Raw genomic sequence first — 21,088 nt, forward strand, 5'->3', positions numbered from 1 at the left:
TCAAGAAATGGACCGGTAAGTTGGCCACCAAGATCATGCGATTTGACGCCTTTAGACTATTTTTTGTGGGGCTACGTCAAGTCTAAAGTCTACAGAAATAAGCCAGCAACTATTCCAGCTTTGGAAGACAACATTTCCGAAGAAATTCGGGCTATTCCGGCCGAAATGCTCGAAAAAGTTGCCCAAAATTGGACTTTCCGAATGGACCACCTAAGACGCAGCCGCGATCAACATTTAAATGAAATTATCTTCAAAAAGTAAATGTCATGGACCAATCTAACGTTTCAAATAAAGAACCGATGAGATTTTGCAAATTTTATGCGTTTTTTTTTTTTTTTAAAGTTATCAAGCTCTTAACAAATCACCCTTTATATATGTTTACATTCACACATATTATTTTTATGAAGCATTCTTGCACTAAACATAATATATTCTAACATATTAACATATGTGTCCCAAACATTTAATACTAGTTTAGGAACATTACATTTTTGCACTTAAATATATTCTGTTTAAAAATTGTGCCCGAAACACATTTTGTTTATATCGGAACATAGGAAAAACATATTTTTCTAACAATGTGGCCAATTTTCCTACAGTTCATTTTGCAATGGAAAAGGGTTCACTGTTTTTTCAGTGCACCATATTCGGCAGCCTTGCTTTGATGTACCGTAGCATCTTAGGTACGCAGTTTAACTTTACCCTTTAGTTCTGTAGCTTCTCTAACCCATTCAAGGGTCAAATTTTTGTAATGACCTCATCAAGGAGCGAACCAACCAATCGTCTTCAGATTGCAAAACCAATTTATCAAAGTTATCAAAATTGGAGGGAATTAGTTCAACAACAGCGTCACTGGGCGAATACATGCCCCAAATAGTGGGCATCACTGGATACAGAAATTCTAAAAATATTGCACGCAGTTGAATATTTCATTCACACATGTATTTCCATACCAATAAGAAACATTTCTCATGAGTAACATAAAATCAAAACAAAATTTTTTTTATTTGTTTATTTACTTTTTACTGACATTTAATGTAACGTTATGGTGAGCTGCTTTTATGTTTTTGTTGCTATTTTTGTTCTAGAGAGGGTACCTTATAAATCATTGTATCATGAACTAAAGCAAAATTCTTACATTTGAGTTGAACTATAACATTCTTCGAGTGTTGTGGAAAAAATAATAATGTTAGCGCAATTAATATCATATATCGATTATGTGGAAGGAGAAACTTATAATGAAAAAATATAGTAGATATTTTGGCCTTGGGATGCTTTCTCGTCCTTATGCATCTCCATATGGAGGCTAGCTTTCTGCTACATATGCTTGTTCGCAGAAATTGGATCATGTCCTTGCTAATGGAAAGCTTTTATTTAAAAGCTGTTTATTGACAGTACTCACTTGACATACACTACAAGGATAATGAATATTGAGGACAGTGAAAGACGTCATTTACATAAAAACAATATTGCAATTTCGGATGGTCAAAAATTAATATAGAAAAATATAAATATTAATACTAGTGAATTCTTTTTTAATATTCTATAAGAAAAGTTAATATTACAATCCAAAAAGTTAAATTTTGTGGTTCTGGTACATGACTATCTAATCGTCTGGTTTGCAATTTAATTTTGCACACCTAAATGGGTCTAATAGATGCCTCAAGTGACATAGTTTAAAATCAATAAAATTTACTCTTGCCGAGTTTTACAGTGAAATAAGTTATTAATAGTGTAATTTATTAACGTATTTAATAAAAGTATTTTAATCAAATACATAATTAGATTGTTTATAATAACTAAATCAACCTTAAGTGGGATTCTTAAATGGAAAACTTTGCCACACATTAATATCGAGGTGTGAATTTGCAAAGAGAGTGATACAGTGATATAAAAGGGAATGTGTTTGTGTGCGCCGGTGGAGTCACTTCATGTAAAGAGTCATATTCATTATAGTTTATAAACAATTGGAGAAGAAAATAGGGTAAGAGAATATAATAAAACATTTACCATTTATAAATATGTACATATGTATGTATAACCACGAGAACGTGTATATTTGGACATACCACATCTAGTTGGGAAGGCTTTTAGGAGCGCATGCGCCATTTGTGTGACAGCAACGCATATTCGTAATTTCTGTAGACAGGGACTACGAAAATATATAGAAATACATATACAAGCATATATAGCAGCATGCTTTTGACCTGTTGAAGAATGTAGTACGTATAAAACCGTCCTTATAAGATTCTCCAATTTACCTGTCGTCATTTAAGAACGTATTTCTCCTAAAGGTGGGTATTAAGTTCGAGTTTAGCTGCTAAAAACGTCATTTTTTCACGATTACTTTTCTTTAATAATCCATTTTAAGGAATACAAACTTTGTGAAAATTTGCTTTGGGCTTTTCCCCATCAAGTTATAATAAAATTTGCAACAAATCTGTATAATTTCATGCATTTTTCTTACTGATTTAGTTTTCACTTTAGCGATTTTAGCGGCTAAACTCGAACTTAATACTCACCTTAAAGGTGGGTATTAAGTTCGAGTTTAGCCGCTAAAATCGTCATTTTTTCACGATTACTTTTCTTTAATAATCCATTTTAAAGAATACAAACTTTGTGAAAATTTGCTTTGGGATATTCCCCATCAAGTTATAATGAAATCTGCAACAAATATCTATAATTTTATGACTTAACTTTTTTACTGATTTAGTTTTCACTTTAGTGAAAATTAGCGGCTAAACTCGAACTTAGTACTCACCTTATAGGTGGGTATTAAGTTCGAGTTTAGCCGCTAAAATTGCTACTTTTTCACGATTACTTTTCTTAATTAATCCACTTTAAGGAATACAAACTTTGTGAAAATTTGCTTTGGGTTATTCCCCATCAAGTTATAATAAAATTTGCAACAAAATTTGTATAATTGTATGACTTTTTTTACTGATTTAGTTTTCACTTTAGCGATTTTAGCGGCTAAACTCGAACTTAATACCCACCTTAAGAGTAAAAAATCTACTTCAGCCATAATTTTTTTCTCTCCATAGACATGGTTACAATAAAAAAAAATTATATATTATCGCGAGGCCAAAGACTTCATGTTCTTAAAATACGAATGCGATGTTCTATGCTTTTCTCTGATATAAAGTTTTTTCCTAGTCCAAAAGACAATAAACTTTTCTATGAAGTCGTTTTGTCCTTATAAAGGGGATTTTTCTAAGAGCTAGCTGATTTGAAATTTAAATAAAACATGCCAAATTATGAAATGGTCAAAGCTCATTCTAGAGGTCCAATTTTCGACCACCTTTTCAAGCATTTGAGGGCGTATTTGAGCAATGACACGTTGACTATTGGCGTCAATCGTTGCAGGTTTATCCACGTAAACCGGTCCACTTTTCGATATAATGTTGTCGTTGAAATTTTCTTTCAATAAGTCCATTGTTCGCTATATGTCAGTATGACAGGTGGCACCATACTGTTGAAACCCTATTTCGTTTACATCCATATTTTAAAGGTTTAAATTCATTGATTATGATCCTCATATTTAATATTGTAGTAAAATTTTATGCAAAGTATTGCGAAACAAATTTTGGAAAAGCGGGAGCGAAATTATCCTCTTCCCGTGAAGGTTAGGTTAGGTTAAAGTGGCAGCCCGATTAAGATTCAGGCTCACTTAGACTATTCAGTACATTGTGATACCACATTAACTAAAAGTACCTATTACATATGGGCACTTCCAGTTTTAACCGCTGAACCTTCTCGGTTATTTTCCTTTGTTGAACCAACCAGATTGTTGCAAAAACATTAGCAGACCTCCTAAGTTAATGTTTTCCAGATCCGCCAGTAATCTGAAGCTATATGCTCCTTAAAGTTGCTTGCGCTTTACACAAAATGCAGGACATTCACACAAGAGGTGTTTAATCGATTCCTTTTCCTCCGCATCATGACAGCTCATACAATTGTCATTATACTTCGCGCCAATAGTTTTTGCAAAATCGCGTATCAGGCAGCGACTCGTTATAGCAGATATCAGGAGTGATATCTGACGTCTCGAGAACACTAGCATATCTAGTGTGCGGTTTAAGTTTAAATGGGGCCATATTTGCTAGGTGTCGTTACAACCCTTGCAATTCTCCCATCGAACATTTGCCATCATAACAGCCTTCTCACGCAGCATGAGCTTGTATGTAGCCAGGGGCATACCAACAGATTCCAGTTCCCCTGGAATATGCAAGGCAGTCCCTTGCCTTGCCAACTCATCCGCTTCGCAGTTCCCCGGTATGTTCCTATGGCCAGGCTACCACATTAGGTGAATATTGTACTGCTCAGCCATCTAATTGAGAGATTTGCGGCAGTCGATGGCCGTTTTCGAGTTGAGGAACACAGAGTCCAAGGATTTTATTGCAGTTGACTGTCTGGGTATATATTAATGCCAACATTTTTTGGAACATTACTTCTCAGCCAATTCGCCACCTCCCTTATTGCTAATATTTCAGCTTGAAAAACACTACAGTGATTAGGTCTATTCGCTATTCGAAGTTCCAGATCATTACAATATACTTCGAAACCCACTTGTCCATCCAATTTGGAGCTAGCAGTGTAGAAATCTATATATTCTTTATTCCCCGGGGTCTGTGTGCACCACGCCTCACTGTTGGGGATTAGAGTCTCTAACTTTTTGTCGAAAAGTGGACTCGCCAAAGCGTAATCCACTACGTTAGGCACATCTGGCATTATTTTGAGGACCGAACTGTGACCGTAAGTTTTTTCTGACCAAAGCGATAGCTCGCGCAACCGCACAGCCGTTGTTGCAGCTGACTGTTTGGCCAAAAGGTCTAAAGGCAATAGATGCAGTATGACATTAAGGGAATTTGTTCCTGTCTTGCTGAATGCGCCTGAAATACACAAATACGCCATACGCTGAACTTTATCTAAACAAGTCGGTTTCTGAAGTGCCGGCCACCAGACTACAACACCATATAGCATTATAGGTCTAACCACTGCCGTGTATAGCCAATGCACAGTATTTGGTTTTAGTCCCCACTTTTTTCCAATTGCCTTTTTGCACGAGTACAAAGCTACCGTTGCTTTTCTCGCCCTTTCTTTAACATTAAGCTTAAAGTTCAGCTTCCTGTGCAAAATAACGCCAAGGTATTTTGCACACTCACCAAAGGGAATTTCAATACCCCCTAAGGAAATGGGCCTAACCGTGGGAGTTTTGCGATCTTTGCAGTACATGACTAGTTCTGTCTTTGCAGGATTTACCCCAAAACCATTGTCTTTCGCCCATTTCTCAGTCATTCGGAGGGCCCTCTGAATAATATCTCTGACTAAACTCGAACCTGCACAAGAGGTGTTTAATCGATTCCTTTTCCTCCGCATCATGACAGCTCATACAATAGTCATTATACTTCGCGCCAATAGTTTTTGCAAAATCGCGTATCAGGCAGCGACTCGTTATAGCAGATATCAGGAGTGATATCTGACGTCTCGAGAACACTAGCATATCTAGTGTGCGGTTTAAGTTTAAATGGGGCCATATTTGCTTGGTGTCGTTACAACCCTTGCAATTCTCCCATCGAACATTTGCCATCATAACAGCCTTCTCACGCAGCATGAGCTTGTATGTAGCCAGGGGCATACCAACAGATTCCAGTTCCCCTGGAATATGCAAGGCAGTCCCTTGCCTTGCCAACTCATCCGCTTAGCAGTTCCCCGGTATGTTCCTATGGCCAGGCTACCACATTAGGTGAATATTGTACTGCTCAGCCATCTAAATGAGAGATTTGCGGCAGTCGATGGCCGTTTTCGAGTTGAGGAACACAGAGTCCAAGGATTTTATTGCAGTTGACTCTCTGGGTATATATTAATGCCAACATTTTTTGGAACATTACTTCTCAGCCAATTCGCCACCTCCCTTATTGCTAATATTTCAGCTTGAAAAACACTACAGTGATTAGGTCTATTCGCTATTCGAAGTTCCAGATCATTACAATATACTTCGAAACCCACTTGTCCATCCAATTTGGAGCTAGCAGTGTAGAAATCTATATATTCTTTATTCCCCGGGGTCTGTGTGCACCACGCCTCACTGTTGGGGATTAGAGTCTCTAACTTTTTGTCGAAAAGTGGACTCGCCAAAGCGTAATCCACTACGTTAGGCACATCTGGCATTATTTTGAGGACCGAACTGTGACCGTAAGTTTTTTCTGACCAAAGCGATAGCTCGCGCAACCGCACAGCCGTTGTTGCAGCTGACTGTTTGGCCAAAAGGTCTAAAGGCAATAGATGCAGTATGACATTAAGGGAATTTGTTCCTGTCTTGCTGAATGCGCCTGAAATACACAAATACGCCATACGCTGAACTTTATCTAAACAAGTCGGTTTCTGAAGTGCCGGCCACCAGACTACAACACCATATAGCATTATAGGTCTAACCACTGCCGTGTATAGCCAATGCACAGTATTTGGTTTTAGTCCCCACTTTTTTCCAATTGCCTTTTTGCACGAGTACAAAGCTACCGTTGCTTTTCTCGCCCTTTCTTTAACATTAAGCTTAAAGTTCAACGTCCTGTGCAAAATAACGCCAAAGTATTTTGCACACTCACCAAAGGGAATTTCAATACCCCTTAAGGAAATTGGCCTAACCGTGGGAGTTTTGCGATCTTTGCAGTACATGACTAGTTCTGTCTTTGCAGGATTTACCCCAAAACCATTGTCTTTCGCCCATTTCTCAGTCATTCGGAGGGCCCTCTGAATAATATCTCTGATTGTGGATGGGAATTTTCCCCTGACTGCTAGAGTCACATCGTTTGCGTATGCCACCACTTTTATCCTTTCTTTTTCTAGGGAAACCTGAAGGTTGTTTATAGCAACATTCCAAAAAAGAGGAGATAGAACTCCTCCTTGGGGAGTGCCTCTGCTCACATACCTTTGTATGTTTGCTTGTCCTAGTGTGACTGAAATACGTCTCTTCATTAGAAGTTCGTCTAACAGCCTAAGTATACATGGATCAACATTCAGAGTTGTCAGTCCATTCAATATCGAGCTCGGATGGACATTTTTGAACGCCCCTTCGATGTCTAGAAACGCCACGATTGTGTAATCTTTGACAGATAGTGAACTTTCAATAAAGCTGACTAGTTCATGTAGTGCGGTCTCAGTAGACCTGTCCTTCGAGTATGCATGCTGTCGTTTCGAGAACAAACTTGAATCGATGCTAGTTCTAAGATTAATATCTATCATCGTCTCCAGAGTCTTAAGTAGGAATGAGGATAAGCTGATTGGTCGGAAATCCTTCGCCCTCGAGTGAGAGGCTTTTCCCGCTTTAATAGGTATGAAAACAACTTTTGTTTCCCTCCATTTTCCTGGGATATATGATAAGTTGATACATACTTTATATATCGCCGACAACCAGGGGATAATTTTGTCAGTCACTGCTTGTAACTCCGCCGGAGTAATTCCATCAGATCCGGGGGATTTGAATGGTCCAAAGCTATTTAACGCCCATCTTATTCTAGAATCCGATACAATTTCATTGATACGAAACGACCGCTGAGCCACTGTGGCACCACCAGAACCTGGTTCAACTGTCTGATTTCCAGGAAAATGTGTGTCCAATAGTACCTCCAGCGTCTCCTCACTGGACGTTGTCCAATTGCCCTCCGATATTTTAATGAAACCTGGAGCGGAGTTGGTGGATACTAGAACCTCAATACTGCTGCAGTAATCATTCAAAGAGTTATGCTGAGCCTTTCTCAGTTCTCGCTTGTATCCTCTCAGATTCTTCTTGTAAGCGTCCCAATCCTCAGGGGCTCTGGTGGACTTTGCCTTGTTAAAGTGCTTCCTGCAGGATTTCCTCATATTACTTAATTCCATAGACCACCATGGTGGCCGATTTTTCCCCCTTGGCTTCCCTCTAGGGCATGCAGCTTTCAGTGAGATGTTGAAGGCCTTAGTAATCCGCTACACTGCGTGTTCGATATCTTGCATATTTCATATATTTGTCTCTGTTATTTCCGGTACCATCATATTGAACGATTCCCTATACCTATTCCAGTCAGCTTTCCTAACATTTGGCGGAAATATGGTCTTGGTGGTATTAACATCTTCCCGTAAAAAACTCCTAGTTTTGATTGTAGACTTTGCATTCATCAATTCATACAGTAATTGGTTCCGGAATTTGACGCCGTTAATCGAAACGACGTAAACCGAATTGAGATTTGCTCATACTTACTCCTAAGTCCATTTAATTATGTATGTATGTGCGTGTACATAATAAAAAACTTTATTTTATTCATAAAAATTAAAAAAGAAAAAGAGATATGCTTGCAAATTTGCTTAGGCAATAGCCGACTATCAAACACCTTTTTTCGGGTGGTTCAAGTGTAGATCATTTTGGGTTTAGTGAACTACCCGAATTTATTTTGATAATTTGTTGATAGTTTTGCTGCAAGTAGAGGATACTGATGAGGAATGTGGTAATTCCGAAACAGCTGCCCATCCAACCGTCTTGCAGTCTATAGGGCTTTGCCCAAATAAATTTGACAATCATACTTTTCCTCTGTAGCTTAACACTTGTGGTTTAAGCTGAAATCAAAAACAACAATAATGATTGAAGAGTAGACCAACACTAACAAACAAAACGAAAATAAATAAATATAAACATGCAAAAAAATAATTCTTTCTTCTCAAACGAAATTTTAGGCAAACGAAGATTGTTTCTCATATGTATTTCGCTGTAAGGATGTTTACTTGGGAGAAAAGTGTATACTTTTTGTGATAAACGTTTATTGCGAATTTTTCAAAATATTTTAATTCAAATATTTCGGACAAGCGCACTATGGGCGGAAATTGAAAATTTGCGGCAAAAATTATTTACAATCAATCTAGTATCTTCAAACATGGTATATCGATATTTCTTATCAAAATCAAATGTTACCAACAAATCCCCCTTATTCCAGGTGCGTTTCTATAGGTGGTCGAAATTCTAATTTCACTTGGAATACTATGGAATACGTAACATATACTCATAGATGAAGTTTAATTTATACCTGCTTATTTTCCTTATTAAGAAAGCGCCTTATCCCCAGAACGTGTTGTAAAAAGTAAAAACCAGTTGTCATTTTATTAAATTAATCTTATTAAGATTAAACAAATATTAACCATCAAAATCACGTTCTTCGGTATCTAAGTCTAATTCCGTCCGTCTGTGTTTGTTGTTCACAGGATTCCGGTTGCAATTATTAACCGATTATGATAAAATTTTTTACAACGTGTTTTCTTAGTAAAAGGACAAACACTGTTGAATTTGGAAAAAAAAAAATTGGATCAAAGTTAGATATAGCCCCCATATATATGTACCGCCCGATTACGACAAATGAGATCGTACTGCGCTTATTTACTACCCGATTGTCTTCAAATTTAACACAAAGTAATTTTTTGTAGTACCCTTAAAGTGAGCAAAATATCATCAAATTCGGTTCAGATTTAGATATAGCTCCCATATATATGTATCGCCCGATTTTCCAGAATTTGACTATAAAATCCTTATTTATTAACCAGTCTTACTCAAATTTGGCAGAATGTAATCTTCTGTAGAACTAACTATACCTGCAAAAAACATCGGAATCGGTTCGATCGGTCCCATTTACACGTATCGCTCAATTTTCCCAATTTTGGCCATAGGACCCTTATTTTGGTTTTGAATGTGGTATTATTTTTTTAACATCAAACAATAACAGGTTGGCTGATAAGTCCCCGGTCTAACAAAGAAAAACACATTTTTTATCAAAATTAGTTTTTGTTATTCAACATAGTTCCCTTCAAGAGTGATACAACGATTATAACGACCTTCCAATTTTTTGATACCATTTTGGTAGTACTCCTTCGGTCTCAGTTACGGCTATCACTTCTTCATTGCAGCCAATTTTTTCCCTGCGAGCATCCTTTTGAGGTCTGAGAACAAGAAAAAGTCGCTGGGGGCCAGATCTGGAGAATACGGTGGGTGGGGAAGCAATTCGAAGCCCAATTCATGAATTTTTGCCATCGTTTTCAATGACTTATGGCACGGTGCGTTGTCTTGGTGGAACAACACTTTTCTCTTCTTCATATGGGGCCGTTTTGCCGCGATTTCGACCTTCAAACGCTCCAATAACGCCATATAATAGTCATTCTTGATGGTTTTTCCCTTCTCAAGATAATCGATAAAAATATTCCATACGCATCCCAAAAAACAGAGGCCATTACTTCGCCACAGGACTTTTGAGTCTTTCCACGCTTCGGAGACGGTTCACCGGTCGCTGTCCACTCAGCCGACGGTCGATTAGACGCAGGAGTGTAGTGATGGAGCCATGTTTCACATATCGACGGAAAAACTCGGGTGTATTACGAGTTAACAGCTGCAAACACCGCTCAGAATCATCAACACCTTGTTGGTTTTGGTCAAATGTGAGCTCGCGCGGCACCCATTTTGCACAGAGGTTCCGCATATCCAAATATTGATGAATGATATGACCAACACGTTCCTTTTATATCTTTAAGGCCTCTACTATCTCGATGAACTTCATTTTACGGCCATTCAAAATCATTTTGTGGATTTTTTGATGTTTTCGTCGGTAACCACCTCTTTCGGGCGTCCACTGCGTTCACCGTCCTCCGTGCTCATTTCACCACGCTTGAATTTTGCATACCAATCAATTATTGTTGATTTCTCTGGGGTAGAGTCCGGAAACTCATTATCAAGCCAAGTTTTTGCTTCCACCGTATTTTTCCCTTCAGAAAACAGCATTTTATCAAAACACGAAATTAATATTAGCAACGCCATCTATGTGTCAGACCGGGGACTTATCAGCCAACCTGTTACAATAAAAAATATCATATTGATAGCATCAAAACGTTATTTATTAATGGAATGGAATTACATTTACGAAAATTCGATAACAATAGGTTTGTTTGGGTAATTTTCCAATAAAAGTTATTCAGTATAAACTTGCAAGAAAGTAAGAGTGGGTAAAATTAGCAAGAACGAATTCACGAGTTTATCATTAATTCAGCGGATTTAAGCCAATTATAACGAAACATATTGATATTTTCTAATGATATGACTTTGATATTGTTGCCGTCTCACAGAAGTAGAATTAAAATGAATACAATTAAATTAATATGCATTTTATGTGAAATAAAGCTTTTAAGTTTCTTCTTCTTTTATTTACCTCCAAACTAAACAATACACTATGGGCGGAAATTGAAAATTTGCGGCAAAAATTATTTACAATCAATCTAGTATCGCCAAACATATCGATATATCTTATCAAAATCAAATATTACCAACAAAAAGGGAGTCAATCCCCTTATTCCAGGTGCGTTACTATAGAGGGATCGAAATTGTAATTCCACTTGGAATACTATAGAATATACTCTTAGATGGAGTTTAATTTATTTATATATTTGCTTATTTACCTTATTAAGAAAGCGCCTTATCCCCAGAACTTGATGTAAATAGTATAAACCAGTTATCATTTTATTAAATTAATTTTATTAATTAAAATTAAACAAATATTAACCATCAAAATCACATTCTTTGGTATCTAACTCTAATTCCGTCCCTCTGTGTTTGTTGTTCGCAGGATTCCGGTCGCAATTATTAACCGATTTTGATAAAATTTGGTACAACGCGTTTTCTTGGTCAAAGGACAAACACGGTTGAATTTCGAAAAAATGGATAAAAGTTACATATAGCCCCCATATACACAGTCTCACATAAGTTTACATACCCTTGAGGTTTTTACCTTATAACTAAACATGTTTCTTGTTGTTGTTTATAATCCAGACTAAAAACATCTTCTTGAAAATGGACAAATACTTTGTTTTTCAAATTAATTTACAAAATCTAAAGCATATATATGCATATTTTATTATATTTAAATAATTAAAGAAAATACAATTTCTTAAACCGTATGTAAACTTGTGTAAGACTGTGTATATGTATCGCCCGATTTCGACAAATTAGACCATACTGCGATTATTTACTTCCCGATTGTCTTCAAATTTAACACAAAGTAATTTTTTATAGTACCCTTAAAGTGTGCAAAATTTCATTAAATTCGGTTCAGATTTAGATATAGCTACCATATATATGTATCGCCCGATTTTCCCAAATTTGACTATAAAACCCTTACATTTATTTTAGTATGGGCAAGTTTGGGCAGACAAACTTTACAGCACGTAAAAGTATACTTACTCACGAACAATAATAAGCAAAAATTGTCATTAACAATCGTTAACATTTCTAGTTCTATTCCTCGCAAATATACGTATGTGTTACAATTTTCACATATAAATCGCACTTTTGAATCCATAAATTCAAGTTCAAAAACAAAAATATTTTGTAAAGTCTTTACAACATTTTGAACTGCTAAACCTCCTCTTAGAATCTACATTTAAAAGTTTTCTTTATTCACTTTTATTGCGAAAAAAATTTAGCACGAAATTTTCCAATTTTTGTTCGCCTTGATTAAACGCAACTGGCATAAATTTTGTAAACATTGGCAGCCTTTTTGTCCTGAACAGGGTTGCCAAGTTTTAAATTAACTTTCGATTTTTACTTTCCAAGATGTGCTATAGTAATTTCAATTGGAATATCCAATAATTTTTCATTTTGAAAATTTGACTTTTTGCCGCTGTTTTGCGATTTCCGCCCATAGTGCAATGTGTGTTTCACTGACGCATTCATCATAGTCTTAAAATATAAAAAAGAAGAAATTGTAGTAAAACCCATATGTTATAGTCATATTCAAATCAATCACACAATTCATCCAATAACTTTTGCTCCTCCTTACAAGAAGTAAATTCTGGCAACGCTTCTGGGAAATTAAATTAGAAGACAGTTACAAATCATTGCATCGTGTGAAGGAGTTTGTAGAGACTAGGGCTGTCATTCGGGATCGATTTTAATAAATACCGGGATTCGGGATTTCAAAATATAGAATTCCGGGATCCCGGGATTTTCCGAGATATTTTTCGGGATTCTTTAAATGCATCGCCAAAAAATTGTTGTACATAGATTAAACCAATTTAATTTAATTCAATTTTTTAATAAAAAAAAAAACAAAAACAACATAAGAGTAAATTAAAAGGCAATTTGAAATTGGTATCATATTTAAACAAGTAGAGTAGTAGAAGAGACATTTTGTGTACACGGACGAAAAAGACTGTTTTTCATATGTTTGCGTGTAAAAATTATATGTTTGGAAGTAACCAATTGGCGCCTTAAAAATATATCCACACAAAGAAAATTTCATTAACATTTTTTCTACCAGTGTATGTCCTAAGGTGAAACATAATATGTTTGAACAATACAAACAATATTTTGTTTGGACCAATCCTGAAAATATATATGCTTTAAGCAAAATGTTTGTTATTGCGTGTTTTATGCTGTTGTTGGTTGTTTTGATTCTAAAGATAGTGTGGGTGAATTTCTGGAATGTTCCTTGTGTGTTGTTGGTGTTTTTTGAGGTAATACAGTACACGAAATTAATATAGGTTCACCCATAAAATAAGGAAAACTAAAAAAATGGTTTACATGAATTTTATGTTTTCTATTTTTATTTTAGTACTTCATACATATACATAAAATTAACTTAAAATTAGTTCAATTTTCAAGCAAACTAAAATCGTATATCAAACTTACGAAAACAAGGTACGAAATAAACATAGGTTCAGACTTCTAATCTTCTAAAGAAATACAGAAATGTTTTAACTTAGTAACTGGTACTGCATCCTTTATATTTTATAAAATCAAAAATACGATTTTTCATCTAATAACCAAGTTTTGCAAAACCTCCAAAGGAATTTCGGACCACGCACATCTTATGGCATTTTTAAGATCAGAAGTAGATTCGTATTGCTTCCCATTGGCATAAACCTTTCTTGCTAAAATTCCCCATAGGTTTTCGATAGGATTGAGATCTGGACTACGTGCGGGCCAATCCAAAAGTTTGATATTTTTAGCAGAAAACTAATCTTTTGTTACACGTGAGTTGTGAATTGCTGCATTGTCCTGCTGCAAAATGAAGTCCGGACCCATTAATGCCTCACCATGCTCCAACAACGATATTTCCAGCATTTCAATATAATTTTCAGATGTCATTCTTGTAGTTATCCAAGCCAGAGGAAGCTTTCCATGGTACGAAAAGGCTCCCCAAATCATGACTGTACCGCCACCAAAATTTCTACTCATTCGAATTTGCTTATCTTTACGTATATCACGCCAGTAATACTGGAAACCATCGGGACCGTCTAAGTTGAACTTTTTCTCATCGCTGAACAATACATTTTTCCACTTCTCTCCAAATTCCATATGTTTTTTTGCCCAAATCATGCGTTTCTCCTTATGAACTATAGTTAACGCGGGGCACGCCATTCTTTTCGTGAACACAAGATTTTCTGAGCTCTTTAAAACTTGTTGGACGCGTCTGGTGGTGACTGGAAGATCGAGTTGACTCTTTATTTGCGATGCAAAAACATTTTCTCGGGATGCGGTCCGAATAATTTGCGATTTTTGACGTTTCGAGAGTTTTGGTGTTCGTCCGGGACTCTTTTTCGTACCATATTCTGAGCCTAATTTTATAAAATTTTTAACCACATTTAGAGATCTTCCAATTTTCTTTGCAATAGCTCGATTGGATAGATTTTGGTCTTTAAAAGCCAATATTTTTCCTCTTTCCTCCGCTGACAAAGGCTTTCCACGGGCCATTTTATTTGTGTGTTTTTGCTCAGCAAGAACAACAGGTACAGAGCCTCAATTCATTGATTACGACAATTTAACAATGTCGAGAAGTAATTAAAAAAAATTGTTCTGTTTGTGCTCTTAAATGTTACATAACCAATATGTAAACTACACTGAACCTATATTTATTTCGTTTGATATTTCGTGCAAAAGCATCAAAACCGTTTGATTTTTGTTGTATGCAGCAAAAACAACAACATAGAATTCATAGTTCGCATAGAAATGTGTTCTCTTTTTAGAAATAAATATATATATATATATATATATATATATATATATATATATATATATATATATATATATATATATATATATATATATATATATATATATATATATATATATATATATATATATATATATATATATATATATATATATATATATATATATATATATATATATTTATATATATATATATAGAAATGTGTTCTCTTTTTAGAAATAAATATATATATATATATATATATATATATATATATATATATATATATATATATATATATATATATATATATATATATATATATATATATATATATATATATATATATATATATATATATATATATATTTCTAAAAAGAGAACACATTTCTATGTGAACCTATATTTATTTCGTGCACTGTAGTTGTTTTGGTGCAATAGCGAGATCAGAAAGGGATCGCGTGTGTGGAATTGTTATTTTTCTTGCTGCTTTTGTTTTTCTTTACGGCAGGTGTGTGACCTTTTATGACTATTTGTGTCTTCGAGTTTTATTGCGGCATTCAGTTCTATTGATGCATTTATGGAGTGCACACGTGGGTTTTATTGAAAACAAACTGAAACTGGACAGTGAATGTTGTACCCTCAAAAAAATCGCTTCTCTAACATATGTTCCAAACATATTTTGCAGGAAAAACATATATTCTTGGATATTGCCGAAACATTATTATTGTTATTATTATTATTATGTTTGTTTATGTGAATATATTATATGTTTGGAAGCATTTTGAGCCCAAAAATATTACATACTTGGAATAATTTTCTCCCAATGAAGGTTGTGCTCAAAAAAAAATATTTCTGCCTAATTGCATATTCGCTCACATCTTTCTCACTTCCACGAAATTTTTTAGTTCTCAGTACCTTTTTCTGTAATACAAACAATGCTGAAGAAATTATTCAATTTTATTTTATTATTTGTTAAATTTACCTTTGGATTGGAAGGAAAATCGAACCGAGGACCATACAGTTTGTAAACCAACACACTATCCACTGGGATACGTAGCTGTTATAGTCACTAATAGACAATTATCGTTATAATTTACATTTATATAACATAGTTTGCAACGCCCACGAGCCGATGCAAACAAAACATTATCCAACAGAAACATACATTTGTTGGCCACGTGGAGCAATGGTTAGCATGTCCGCTTTGCATGCAAAGGGTCCTGGGTTCAATTCCTGCTCCGACCGAACACCGACATTTTTTTTACTCTATATATTTATATTTATATATTACTAAATTGAATTTTTACAATGAATATTCAAAATGTGCGTTATTAAAGATTTACAGTTAGAAAAGAACAGTGCTTGATATAAACGAAATGGACTGAGCTTTTGGATAAAATATTTTTTATTGCAAAAATAACAATTTTGTAACAAAAAAATGTTTTTGATATAAAAGTTTGAAATTTTCGAAGGAACTCAAAAACTTTACCAAAAGAAGAAAGTCGAGTATAAACATAAATAATTTTACAATATAAACATAAATTTATTTAGGCGTGAACTATTTTTTACTAGCATTTAACACCATTAAATGCATATTGAGCTATAATACAATTTGCCAGAAAAGTTATGTTATTCTAATTTTAGAGATTCGAGTTTTGCCGCTAAAATGAAAAATAATTTCTTAATTTCCTTTCTTCCTAAATATATTGACTTACTCGTCGTACGTTCCAATTACTTTTGACGAAACAAGAAACAAAATTGTGCCCATAATACCAAAATGATAAACAAAACACATGTACACACATACTTAAATTGCTGCTCTCAAGGCAAAAACACATGCTGTTTCTTTTAAATGTCTATTCTCTTAGTTCCGAATGTGTATTCTCTTTAATATTTAGACTTAAGCAAATCAAATTTTTGGCGAAGCCTTGTTAACATGCCTAGCGCATAGCCAAAACAAATGAACACATAAAACAGTTTTCCGAAACAACATACAAGCAATTTCACAGAAATTGCTCTCTTTTGAATCTCTCGCTGTGCTATGTTGATATCTTTCGTCAACCCTCTTGGTTTCCATCTCTATTTCTTTCTCTATACTCTCTGTCGCTCCCTGAATAAAATATCACAACATATATATGTTTACTCTAAATTTGTAAATTTATATATGTTTACATTCACACATAATATATTCTTATATATTAACATATGTGTCCCAAACATTTAATGCTTGTTTATATTAGAGGTGCCCATGATAAAACCACGAAAAGAGAATTCAATATTTCAATATAAAAGCTTTATTTAAGCAGGACAAAAATTTATGGAATGAAAAAATATTCATAACTTGTGTATACATTTAATCATAGCATACTACGAGCAAATTGAAATTCAAATATATAAATAACAAAGTGTTATTGAACAATTAATATTTCCAATACCCCTTCTCAATAACACAATGTGAAAATTAAGTTTCTAAACCTCCGAGCTCTCGAAGAGTCTTTAGTTATATGTTTCCTAAAGGTTTAGTTAACATGTCAGCGACCGTGTTACCAGTAGGGCAATACTGATATTTAACATCACCAGAATTTTAAACATCTTTAATATAAAAATATTTTACGTCTATGTGTTTGCTACGAGGGTTAATTCTCTCTGACTCCAACATCTTCAAGCAGCTTTGATTGTCTTCGTATATCATTGGTTTCTCCTTTAGTTCTATTGAAAAATCACTCAATAATTGATACATTGGTTTCTCCTTTAGTTCTATTGAAAAGTCACTCAATAGTTGATATATCGAAATGCATTTTGAGTTGCTTCTGCAAGTGAAACTAATTCCGCTTCGGTCGATGAAAGCGTAACAATATTCTGCTTTCGGCTTGCATAACTGAGCGTGGCGGAAGTCTTTGCGTCTTCAATCTCATATTGTTTTAGCATTTTATCAATATATCCAGCTTGAGACATGTAAAATCGACCATCGGCATCTTTGCGAATATCAATTCCAAGGTAGAAATTTATCTCTCCCAAATTGGAAGGTTCAAAATTTTCCGATAAGTAAATTATTACTTCTTTCACAGTCTTTTTAGAATTGGCAGCTACGATAATATCGTCAACATAGACAAGCAAATATATATGTGATCCATCAGTTTCTTTCACATACAAACAATTATCCGCCTTTCCCCTTCTGAATCCGAATTTTTCAAGAACTTGATGAATTCGCTGATTCCAACATCTTGCGGATTGTTTCAGCCCATATATACTTCTATTTAATTTACATACACGATTATCTTTTCGTTTTTGTTCAAATCCGTTAGGTTGCTTTATGAAAATTTCTTTATCAATATACCCGTTTAGAAATGCTGTTTTTACGTCTTGTATGATGCCACTGCCAGAAGTGTTCTTAGAGTGGTATGCTTGACAACAGGTGCAAATATGTGGTCATAATCCTCGCCGAATTTTTGAGAAAAACCCCTTGCCACAAGCCAAAGTTTTGAGTTTATAAATCCATTTGGTACTTATAGCTTTCTTTCCTTTTGGTAGCTCAACCAAATCCCAAGTATTGTTATTATACATGGACTACATTACGTCTATCATTGCGGAAATCCACTTGTCTTTCTGAGAATGCATTATCGCCTGCTCGTATGTTTGAGGTTCTATCTGTGATGTTGTCATGTTCGCCTCATATCTCTTAGGCGGACGAAACTCTTACTTGAGTGCCTAAAACATCCTCATCTGATGTGGATGAATCACTTGCTGTTTCATATACTTGTTCATCTCCAGATAACACACCACTTGTTACGACATTGCTTGCTGAATCATCCTCATTTGTACGATCTGTTGAAATTTCTTCAGGCATATGGGGTAACTTCAGTAGCACTTGAAGGCAGACGATTTTGAAGATAATTAGCAGTATTAACTGCTTTAGCCCAATATTTCAAGTCCATGTTTGCATCGAATAGCATGTATCTTGCCATCTTCATCAAGCTTCTGTTCTTTCTTTCAGACACTCCATTTTGCTCCGGGGTGTATGGAGCAGTAAGTTGGTGCATTATACCCTTACTTTTGAGGAACTTTTGCATTTCGTTGCCGCAAAATTCACCCTCTCTATCTGTTCTAAATACTTTCATGTGTTTACCAAATAATGTTTCTGTTTTGGCAACAAATTCTTTAACTTTATCAAGGGCATCACTTTAGTTTCTCAAAAAATACACTGTGCAATATCGACTTTTGTCGTCAATTAGCGTTAAAAAGTAACGATTGCTATTGGGAGTGCAGTTTTGCATTGGGCCGCACAGATCACTGTGTACCAAATCCAGTATATTAGATGCCCGATTGAATGATACCTTTGGAAACGGTTTTCTAGTCATTTTCCCTTTCAAGCATACCTCACATATTCTGTCACATTCGCAAGAATCCAATTTAACTCCGTTTATTATGTTTTTATTAATACCTGACTTCACAGTGAGCATACAACATGTTTTTCATCAACTACAAAAAGGTTATCACGAAACGTTGTACTGGCATATAACTCACCGCGTAAAGTTATCTTGCACTTATCTCCCTCAAATGTTACAGCGAAACCTTCTTCTGTCAATTTCGGAACTGATAACAAGCTTCCTTCAAGTGTTGGCATAAATAACACATTCTTAACCATTTTTTCCTTTTGCAGACAAAATAATTTTCCTTCACCAATAACTTCAGATTTTATCGGAGTACCATCAGCAAGAAAAACTTCATGACCACAATTTCGCTCCAGTTTTGTGAAAAATTGTTTATTGCATATCATATGACAAGTTGCTGCTGAATCGATGAACCAAGAATTTTTATTTCTATTTGAGGTGGCAGAAAAACAAACATATTTATCATTACTTGACACATATTAAACAGTAAGCAATGAATATAGCAACTTATACCATATATCTTTCATAAAAGTAACTACACCCAACGTACGAATAAAAATATTTCCTTTATTGTATATCATAAGTCATGGTTTTGTGTTATATAAAAACAATTTTTTGAAATAAAGTACTGGTGATTACAGAAAATTGACTTTTATCGTACGAAAAATTTCTTAGTTGTATACGGGCTTGTTGTACCTTGGATTCCTCAATTTCTCTATTTTTTTGAAAATTATACTGACAAACAGTTTATTTGAAACCAATTTTGAATGAGTGTAAGTACATTCTTTCCACAGCGTAGTAATAATGAACTAAAATACGATGCAATACATGAACTAATTTATAAGAAAATCATGAACTTATCTAGATGGAAAAAATTTTGGCGCCAAATCATGGTCATTCTTACTATGGGTTAGTTAATTTTTCATAAACAATAGTAAACCTTTTTTCGGTGTAGAGAGAAATATATATATTATAATTTAATTGTTTTTGGTATTTTTGTTTAGATAAAATAAATGAAATAATTTAAGTAAAAATGTTACCAAGTAGTAATAGTTGCCTTGTCCGACATATATAGTCGTGAGTTCTAGCCCAGGTTCTAACGGCCTACCAATTGGTTAAAAGAAGGTTGCTCTTCCTACACAGAAAAAAAGTGTCTTGTAAATTTAAGAACCAGTTTAACTTCCACATAGTTCAAAAAATTTACTGTAACATAGTTCATTTTTCGTAACCACAACGAAAATTAACTTAGCTAAAGGAAAACTTATAAAATTTCAGTAAATGTTTTTTAGTTCACTAACTACGAAATGGGAAGGATTTTTTCCTTAAATAAATTTCCCATACAATAGTGAATGCATCGTTGATTGTATTATAAAAATACATAGGCAATATAAAAATCTTACTACGAAATGTGGACAATTTACTAAGAAAAATTTTGTATGGTTAAGCTACACTTGTAGTTTAGTCAATGCATGGCTTTAAGCTGAGATCAAAAACAACAATAACGATTGAAGAGAAGCCAACAATAACAAACAAAACGAATGAAGATAGAGGAAGCACGTTCAAAAACAAACCCAGCCAACTACATTCAAATCGATGATTTGAGTTTGGCAAAGGAAAAGAGATATGTTTGCAAATTTGTTTAGGCAGTAGCCGACTATCAAACCTTTTTTCGGAAGGTTCAGGTGCAGTTCACTTTGGGTTGAG

General features: G+C 34.7%; 1 protein-coding gene across 1 annotated transcript in view; it reads left to right on the plus strand.

The window, feature by feature from the left end:
* The first annotated feature begins 1,456 nt into the window (after positions 1–1,456).
* LOC142223207 (uncharacterized) overlaps positions 1,457–21,088 on the plus strand; it is a 129,771-nt gene continuing 110,139 nt past the window's right edge. Inside the window, exon 1 of the mRNA XM_075293061.1 lies at positions 1,457–1,984. The gene's annotated coding sequence lies outside the window, so the exon portion shown is untranslated. The remainder of the gene's footprint in view (positions 1,985–21,088) is intronic.

This window comes from Haematobia irritans, chromosome 2 (assembly GCF_050003625.1).
Source record: "Haematobia irritans isolate KBUSLIRL chromosome 2, ASM5000362v1, whole genome shotgun sequence".
Taxonomy (NCBI): Eukaryota; Metazoa; Arthropoda; class Insecta; order Diptera; family Muscidae; genus Haematobia; species Haematobia irritans.